Raw genomic sequence first — 10,864 nt, 5'->3', positions numbered from 1 at the left:
TGAATATTTTATGAGGAGGACCCCTCAGGCAATTGAAGCAACATCAAAAATACACTACTAAGACCCGATCAAACTAAAAAGCTACTACACAGCCAAAAACACAATAAGCAAACAAGCAGACAGCCCTCAGAATGGGAGAAGATATTTGCTGGTTATGTCTCCAACAAAGGTTTAATAACCAAAATCCACAGTGAACTCAAATGTATTAGCAAGAATAGAACAAGTGATCCCATCTCAGGGTAGGCAAGTAACTTGAAAAGACACTTCTCTGAAGAAGACAGGCACATGGCCTACAGACATATGAAAAAATGCTCATCATCCTTAATCATCAGAGAAATGCAAATCAAAACTACTTGAGATACCATTTAACTCCAGTAAGATTAGCCCATATCACAAAATCCCAAAACCAGAGAGGCAGGCGTGGATGTGGAGAAAAGTGAACACTTCTACACTGCTGGTGGGATTGCAAACTAATACGTTGCTTTTGGAAAGATGTTTGGAGAACACTGAGAGAACTAAAAATAGACCTGCTATTTGATCCTATAATTCCTCTACTGGTTATATATCCAGAAGACCAAAAATCACACTACAACAAATATAATTGTACCAGAATGTTCACTGCAGCTCAATTCATAATTGCTAGGTCATGGAAGAAGCCTAATTGCCCATCAACCCATGAATGGATCAATAAATTGTGGTATATGTACACTATGGAATATTATGCAGCCTTAAAGAAAGATGGATATTTACCTCCTTCATATTTACATGGATGGAACTGGAACATATTCTTCTTAGCAAAGTAACTCAAGAATGAAAGAAAAAGTATCCAATGTACTCACCCCTACAATGTAACTAATTTATAGCTTTCATATGAAAGCTATAACCCAATTATAGCCCAAGAATATGGGGAAAGAGGAGACGGAGGGGAGAGGAAAGGATGGGTGGAGGGAAGGTGATTGGTAAAACCACACCTATGATTCATCTTACAAGGGTACATGTGAATCTTTCTAAATGTAGAATATAAATGTCTTAACACAATAACTAAGAAAGTGCCATGAAGGCTATGTTAACCAGTTTGATGAAAACATTTAAAATTGTATACAAAACCAGTACACTGTACCCCATGACTGCATTAATATACACAGCTATGACTTAATAAAAATTTTTAAAAAATAAAAGAAGTGTGATCAGAAGCAAGGCAGACTACAGATGAGATGTCACAAAAGAAGTGCTGGATAATGTTCAAGTCACAGAAAGAGAAGTTGAATATAGTGATGACAATCCACAGTGAAATCAGGAAGCCAATTACCCAAGAAGTCATCATCAAATGCAAGCAGGTCTTTCTTGTTACAAGGGTGTGATAGTGCAGTGGGATGTGGATGGCTGTGTACCGGTCATAGGACATGGCAGCCATGATGAAACAGTTGTTGGCTGCCAAGCCAAAAAAGAAAAACATCTGTGTGGCACATTCAGGGAGAAAAATGGTCTTATTTTCTGAAAGCAAGTCCACTAACACGCAGGAGATGACTACCATAGTGGTACAGGTTTCTGATAAGGACAGTCCACAGAGCAGAAAATACATAGGAGTGTGAAAGTTGTGACTAAGGTTGATGGCCACCATTATGGACATGTTTGCAGTTAGGATGGTCACATGGGAGAAGAAAATCACCACAAAGAGCATGATCTGTAGGTCTGGGAAACTGGAAAATCCCCACAAAAGGAATGTGCTTACAGCAGTGTGATTGCTCATCTTCCTGATGGGTACAAACTTTCTACCAATGGCACAGAGATGCTCTTGATGGAGACTCTGAGATAATTCTAAAAAGTTCTTTATGCACTGATGCTACCTGGACTTTAATTCAGGAATCCTGCACAAGAGTAAGGCAACTCTTAGAGAACCTGAGACAAGAAAGTTAAATGCACGTGGAAGATGTCATTGTTAGAAGAGTCTAAATGATGACAAGAAAGATTCTAGGATGAGAATATGTACCAGTGCCACATGGCAACTCCAAATATCTTCTTGGATTCTAGCCACTAAAGCGTTCTTGATCTCTCTTTTCTCCATCCTAGATCTGCAAAGAAGAGGCAAAAGATGAATAAAAGTTCTTTGATCTCACCTACAGGATTTTGAGATCCGATATTTTTCAAATGCTTTTTGTAATCTAATGGTACCCTGGCACTCAGAAGTGCTTAATAAACAGTGATTGAAAGAATAAAATAATTCAATAATTTAAAATTAATTTAGAAAATCATTTTTAAAATTCTGGAAAGACTGGTGAAAATTTCCAAAAGAAATTTCCCATTTCTCTTTTTTTCTTTCTTTTTTTTTTTTTTTTTTGAGACAGAGTCTCACTTTGTCACCCTTGGTAGAGTGCTGTGGCATCACAGTTCATAGCAACCTCCAGCTCTTGGGTATAGGCAATTCTCTTGGCTCAGTCTTCTAAGTAGTTGGGACTACAGGTGCTAGTCACAATGCCCTGTTTTATGTTGCAGTATGGCCAGGGCTGGGTTCAAACCCACCACCCTTGGTATATGGGGCTGGCACCCTACTGGCCAAGCCACAGGCGCTGCCCAAATTTCACATTTCTTTTGATTCTGTTTCCATCAGTGCTCTCCATAATGCATGGATCTAAAGGTGATATTTGTAACAATGCCTGGACCAGACAAATTAACATGTTGTAACTTGGTCATGATATTCTGATCAACTTTTGAGTTTTCAGAAGAACCTCCAGAACATTTTCCAGCTGGTATGCATAAGTGGTTTGCTTTGTACTACAGATCTGAAAAGAATGAAATCAAGCTCCATATATCAATTTTGCAAATAATATTTCTATTTTGGTTATTCATCACCTTAAGAGGCATAGCAATATTGTTGAAGAGATAAGGAATATGAAGACTCTCCTTAGAATTTTTATTTTCACTTCAGATACTGTTAAAGATGAAGAGGGAGAAAATAAGGAACCAGGTATTGGAAGTGAAGTGCTAGTAGAGACAAAGAGGAACACTGGCTGGAAATTATTATGAAGGATTCACAAAGATGAAAGACAAAATAAGACAAAGTACAAAACAACAATATTGTTAATTGAAGAGTTACCATCTCCTGTATTCAGCACCTACTCAATAGCAATAATGTGCCAGACAATATGCTAGGGTTAAGCACAACTGTCTCATATCATCTTCTCTAGGCTCTGTGGAGAATTTTGGTTCTAATTTTACAAAATATGAAAGCAAGGAACAGAGTGGTTACATGGCCATCAGAGGTCATGAATTGATTCACCATACACATTGTCTGAATACCCATGATGTGGCCACCAATGCTATACATGGAAAACACAACATAAAATCAAACATGAACATGTGATATGATGGTGAATCACTACCACAGTTTGTGGAATTTGGAAACCTTCTCTGAGGAGACGTATTCAAATGGAGAATACAATAAACAATATGCAATGAATAGGATAGAACACATTGCAGGGCACAGTTAACACAAAGACCCTAAGGAGAAACCAAAACTACTTAAGTGATATTAAACCAAGACCCCTGGCTTATCTTTGAGCTGACTTCACATAGACATTTCCCCCTGCAAATTTCCCAATCTTGGGCAATGCCTGTGGCTCAGTGGGTAGGGCGCTGGACCCATTTACTGAGGCTGGTGGGTTCAAACCTGGCCCCAGCCAAACTGTAACAAATAATAGCCGGGAATTGTGGTGGGTGCCTGTAGTCTACTTGGGAAGCTAAGGCAAGTAAATAACCTAAGCCGAGGAGTTGGAGGTTGCTGTGAGCCATGGCATTCTACCAAGGGTGATAAAGTAAGACTCCATCTCTACAAAAAAGAAAGAAAGAAAGAAAGAAAGAAAGAAAGAAAGAAAGAAAGAAAGAAAGAAAGAAAGAAAGAAAGAAAGAAAGAAAGAAAGGGATTTCTCAATCTCTTTACCTCTAAAGGAAAACTTTTTCCATTCCTATTGCTTCAGCTAATACTTACTTTGTATGATTTTCCAATTTTAGCCTATATCAGAAAAAGAATCTCTGATATCTTCTGGAAGATCTTCAATGCCAGCTTGTCTTCCAAGTAGTAATAAAAGGCTTTAGAGCAGAACTGGCCATATTGCCCCACATACTGAAGCTTTCTCCTGTGTTTCCTATTTGAGTTATTTATAGAAATCACAGAGTCGCCATTAGACTCCTTTGGTTTTTTTTTTTTTTTTAACTCCTCCCACATCTTTTTACTCCAATAAGTCCCTTCCAAAATTTCAGATATCTGTTCACTGACACTATAATCTTCCTTTTTTAGTCCCTGTACTATTGCCTTCTTTCTAACCTAAAGTGTCAGTATGGCACCTTCCTCTTCCAGTCCTATTTTTTACTACTATCTGCTTTTTAACATTAAATATATGATAATGCTATGTCTTCTCAATATGGATGTCTTTTGAACACCGTTTCCTTACAAACTAGTTAATACTAATATTGTAAACTCCCTATTATCTGGAACCCAAGCAAGGCATGGCGACCCAACCACAAAAAGAAGAAAAAAAACACAGAGCTTAAACTTGGCGCCCCCAGCCCTCAGCAAGCCCACATTTTATGTATCACTCCTATACCTCCTATGTGTTCTCTGTAACAGTTTTAAGTGTTTACTGTTTACAGTTTAAGTGTTACTTGAAGTTAAAAAAATATGATAATGAAATTTAACAGTGTATTGACTGGCATTTGAATAAAACTGTACACTGCATTTACAACGTTGTTCTGTAATACAGTAAAACTGTGCCACGGTAAGTGATGTTTATCTTTATTTCTCTTAATTTACTTTCAGGTAGTGAATTTTGATATTAATATCAAGTCAATACAGAGACAGAGTTAACAGTATGGTATCGTATAGTATGGGATATAGAATTAGTTAGGCCTATTTTTAATATTAACTCTCAAGCAACCAGAAACTACATTTATCCAGAATCTACCAATCATTATGGGTGTGATTACATAATGGAGAGATTATTGTAACTTCCAATCTTTATTTAGAATTTCAGTTATACAGTCTCATATATCCTTATATTTACCCTAAGAGATAAATGCTATTCTTGATTGCAATGAGGAAGCTATGGTTCAGAAAGGGACTTGATTTGACAAAGGTGATACAAGTGCTACGAATACCTGCACAGTATATTAACAGCAAGGCAGCCTTGCAGCATGAGAGCCTGGAGGACTATATGTTTGACTGTAAAGCCATGTTAATTCTAAGGCCTCCCTAAGTGTGAATGTTTTAGCATAAGTTCAAGGTTTTACCTGTTTATTCTCATTTCCTGCAGCCAACCTGTATGAGAATTCTTTATGGATTATATTATTATATAATATAATATATTATTACAGTATATTTATATCTATAAAATATATATAATTTTATATAGAGATATGTAAATATATACCTATATATCATTTTATATATATACATGTATATATATAAGATTTTAAGACTGATAAAAGCAATAATTAAAACTGAGAACTCAACATATGAATTGAACAGTGGATAAGACATGATAAAAATTAGAGGACTAGGGAAGCACCTGTAGCTCAAAGGAGTAAGGCACCAGCCCCATATGCCAGAGTTGGCGGGTTCAAACCCAGCCCCCTGCCAAAAACTGCAAGAAAAAAAAAATTAGAGAACAGAACAAAGGTCATTAGAAAATCTACAGATGGAAACATGGAGAGAAAAATATTAGTACATAAGAAAGAGAAAAAAGCATAAGAGATATATTTGTTGAGAATTCTAACATACATGCAGTTTGAGTTCCAAAAGTAAAGGAAAGTATACTACATAATGGAAAACAAATATATAGTGTGTGTGTGTGCATATGAGTAATAAATATAAACTTACAATTAGAAATAAGGAATTTAGGAGAACTGAAATAAATCAAGTCATAGATTCAAGAAACACCACTAAAGGCCAGGTACAATAGCTCATACCTGTAATCCTAGCATTCAGAGAGGCTGAGGTGGACAGATTGAACTCAACAGTTAGAGACTAGTCTAAATAGGAGTGATATTCTGCCTCCCATTTTCTAAAGATTATAATAAAGGAGGCCAAAAACTAGAAAAACTAGCCAAACACTGTGGCAAGTGCCTGTAGTCCCAGCTACTAGAGAGGCTGAGACAAGAGGATAGCTGGAACCCAGGAATTTGAGGTTGCTATGGCCTATGACATCATGCTACTCTACCTAGGGTGATAGAGTGAGATTCTGCCTCCAAAATATATATATATTTTTTTGAAAGAAGTGCAATGTGTAGTAAGTATATTCTTTTTTTATTTGTTTTTGGGTTTTTGTTTTTTTTTTTTTTTTGCAGTTTTGGCTGGGGCTGGGTTTGAACTCGCCACCTCTGCCATCCTACTCCTTTGAGCCACAGATGCCACACAGTATATTCTCTTTTTTAATCTTTTCTTTTGATCAACATAATTTAAATGTGCCTGGAAGTTTAACAATAGGTCCAAGTACGTCATGAGATAAAAACAGTTGAAAAAATGCTCTAGAAGAAAATATGTGATAATATCATTGTGACTATGAATTAGGCAAACATTTCTTGAAGTTATCACCAAAATATTAAATAAAAGATTGTTAAATCAGATTCATTAAAATTAAAACTTATGTTTAGGCCAGGCACAGTGGCCTATGCCTGTAATCCTAGAACTCTGGGAGGCTAAAGACAGAGGATCCCTTAAGCTCCAGAGTTTGAGATCAGCCTGTGCAAGAGCAAGACCCATCTCTTCTAAAAATAGAAAAAAAGCAGCGGGGTATTACGGCAGGTGCCTCTAGTCCCTGTTACATGGGAGGTTGGGGCAAGAGGATTGCTTGAGCCCCAGAGTTTGAGGTTGCTGTGAACAAAGCTGATTTCACAGTACTCTAGTCTGGGCAACAGAATGAGATTTTGCCTCAAAAAAAAAAAAAAGAAAAAAAAAAAGAAAAGAAAAGAAAACACTTCAGAAAAAATAAAAGTAAAAAAACTTTTGTTTATCAAAGCATGCAATTAGAGTATCGAGACAAACTTCAGAATAGAATACAAATCTGACAAAAGACTCATAACATTGTACTAAGAACAAATCAAGAAGAAAAGTATAATATGAGTGGCTGTGGCTGGGGTCTAGACCTGGAGCGGCAGGCCTGGGTGTCAGGGGCTAGAAGGTGTGGGTGCCAGAAAAACTCCACAGGCCATATTTGGCTCAGTGTTGCTGCTACTTCTGCCCATGCCCAAGGCCCTTGTCACTCACTGGAGAGAGGCCAAAGTGGTTCCAGGCTGCCTCGACACTTGCTAGATGTGTTAAGATGAAATGCTGGTGAAGGGCCTTCTGAAGATAAGGATAAACAGAACATTGCCCACTCTGGAAAAAACCCTTGGAGACTCACTCTGTCAGCCAGGCTTTTGTGCAGTGATAAGATCACAACTCAAGGAAAGTCAGAGAAAGATGGCAGACAAGATAGATCTTTGATTCATTTCTGTTCACACTTTCAGGACGAACGTGCATGTGGAACATTCTCCAGCTGCCACTGAGTGCCTAAGACAGACAGGCTTCAGCTCCCTCTGCTGGCTGGCAACAAAGAGTGGTAACTGAGTGGAGGAGGCATTGACTTTATTTTGACTCTGGCAGACATAAAGCCCTGCCACACTCGCTTATTGGACAACTGGATCACAGACCTGTGGGGTTACCAGTGACTGGGTGTGACAAAGGTGCAAGGTGGGGAAGAAGACATCAACCTTAACAGACAAATTTATTTACTGGGTTGGTCCTTCGGACCTCATGGAGTACCAGAGTGAGTCATGCTGTCTAGTTGCCACAGACCTTTTGAAGTCCCCCACCTGAGACTAGTGCTGACTGGGACAATTGATTTTGACCTCTTGAACTGGGCCAATCACCCAAGGACTATCCAAAGTAGTACCCTGGGTGTGTAGTTGTGGGAAGGTGTGATTTTCCATTCCCAATTGTTGCCTATGGGGGTGTGTGGTGAATTAATTGCTGGTATTTCTCCACAGCTGAGACTTCAACCCAGAGTAACTGATTTATTAGGGTAGAACAGAGACCACATTGAAAAAAACAGAGACACTTGGCCCCACCACACCAAGCAGGCCCCCAGTTTCTCAGGTCATAGCACTGGATGGGTCCTTGACAAAGCTCTAGGGGGAAAGGTACAGACACCAGCCTGAGCCTTTGGGCAAAGGACTAGTTAATCACTACTCCTGGAACCTCTACACCAACTTTTCCTTATCTGTTCACCTAACCAAACAGTGTAATTCAGCATGGGGCGGAATCAGCAGAGAAACTCTGGTAACATAAATAACCAGAATAGATCAAACCCCCGCCCCAAGGAAGGACATGGCAGATGCAACAGAAGACTCCATCCATAAACACATGGCTGAGATGTCAGAAATCAAGTTTAGAGTCTAGATAGCAAATAAGATCAACAGAATGGATGAAAGGAGGGAATTAGAATTTCAAATTATTCAAAAGATCTCAAGAATTCAACAATTGCAAAGATAAAATGACCAAAGATTTTGACACATTGAGGCAAGAACTTGCAGCCCTCAAAGATCTGAAAAATATGGTAGAATCCCTTGGTAACAGAATGGAACAGGCAGAAGAAAGGATCTCTGACATTGAAGACAAAGCTTTTGAATGCACTCGAGCACTCAAAGATGAAGAGAAATGGAGAGCAAAAATGGATCATTCTCTCAGAGAGCTCTGAGATAATTCGAAGAAAACTAATGTTTGCCTTATAGGAATCCCTGAAGGTGACAAAGTTGCTTCACAAAACACAGAGGCTCTTCTTCATGAAATTATGAAAGAGAACTTTCCAGACATAAAGAGATTCTGAAATTCAGATAGCATACACTTTCAGAGCCCCAGCATGACTCAAACCGAATAAGACATCCCCCAGGTACATTATAATTTACTTCACTAAAGTTAATATGAAAGAGAAAATTCTAAAAGCAGCTAGACATAAGAAAACCATAACCTACCAGGGGAAGAAAATTATAATGACAGCAGATCTCTCTGATGAAACCTTTCAGGCTAGAAGAAAGTGGTCATTGACTTTTAATCTCCTAAAACAAAATAACTTTCAACCCAGGATGCTGTATCCAGCTAAACTGAGTGTCATTTATGACACAGAAATTAAATACCTTAATGACATTCAGACATTGAAGAAAATTGCCATAAGTAAATAAGCTCTCCAGGATATTCTCAGACCTATCCTCCATAATGACCAGTGCAATCCTCCACCACAAAAGTAAACTCATTCAGAAACTTTTGGTCAAATTCCAACTTCCACAGTGGCAAAAGGATTAAAAATGTCCACTGGACTTTTGAAAAACTCTATAGCCAAAATTTTACCAGCCTTGTCAATATTCTCAATCAATAAATTGTGAATCAATTTATTCACAATACGCTCAATCAATAAATTGGCATAAATTGTCCTCCAAAGAGGCACAGGTTGGCTGACTGGATACAAAAACAGAGGTCAGATGTCTGCTGCATACAAGAATCTCATCTTACCTTAAAAGATGAATATAGATTCAGAGTGAAGGGATGGTCATCTATAGTCTAGGCAAATGGAAAGCAGAAAAAAGCAGGTGTTGAAATTGTATTCACAGATACAATAGACTTTAAACAAACAAAAGTAAGCAAGGATAAGGATTGTCACTTTATATTTGTTAAGGGTAATACTCAATATGATGAGATTTCATTATCAATATTTATGCACACAACCAGAATGCACCTCAATTTATAAGAGACACTCTCATAGGCATGAGCAACTTGATTTCCTCCAGCTCCATCATAGATGGAGATTTCAATACTTCTATGGCAGTGTTGGATAGATGCTCCAATAAGAAGCTTAGCAAAAAAATTTTAGATTTAAACTTAACCATTCAGCACTTGGATTTAACAGACATCTACAGAACATTTCATCCTAACAAATCTGAATACACATTTTTCTCATCAGCCCATGAAACATACTCCAAAATTGACCACATCTTAAGTCACAAGTCTAACATTATCAAATTTAAAAGAACAGAAATTATTCCATGCATCTTCTCGGACTATCATGGAATAAAAGATGAACTCAGTAATAACAGGAATCTGCAGACTCATACAAAAACATGGAAACTAAATAATCTTAACCTGAATGATAGGTAAATCAGAGATGAGATCAAGAAGGAAATTACCAAATTATTGGAACAAAACAAAAATGAAGACATGAGTACCAGAACCTCTGGGATACCACAAAGACAGTCCTAAGAGAGAAATTTATAACACTGCAAGCCCTCCTCAAGAGAACAGAAAGAGAGGAAGTTAACAACTTAATGGGACATTTCAAGTAACTGGAAGAGGAAGAACATTTTAATCCCAAACCTGGCAGAAGAAAAGTAATAACAAAAATTACAGCAGAATTAAATGAATTTGAAAACAAAAGGATTCTACAACAGATCAATAAATCAAAAAGTTGGTTTTTTGAAAAGGTCAATAAAATAGATAAAGCTTTGGCCAACCTAACAAAGAAAAAAAGAGTAAAATCTCTAATCTCATCAATCAGAAATGGTAAAGACCAAATAACAACAAACACCTCAGAAAATCAAAATCCTTAATGAATATTACAAGAAACTTTATTATCGGAAATATAAAAATTTATATCGGAATTATCAGAAATATAAAAATTGGAATCACACCACCTTCCAAGACTTAGCCAGAATCAAGTGGAAATGTTGAACAAGCCTATATCAAGTTCTGAAATAGCATCAACTATACAAAATCTCCCTAAAAAGAAAATCCTGGGACCAGATGGCTTCACATCTACAAATCCTTTAAAGAGAAACTAGTACC

This window comes from Otolemur garnettii, unplaced genomic scaffold, assembly GCF_000181295.1.
Source record: "Otolemur garnettii isolate 467f Iridium unplaced genomic scaffold, OtoGar3 scaffold00001, whole genome shotgun sequence".
NCBI lineage: Eukaryota > Metazoa > Chordata > Mammalia > Primates > Galagidae > Otolemur > Otolemur garnettii.
The sequence above is the reverse complement of the archived record's forward strand: the minus strand, read 5'-3'. Positions refer to the sequence as shown.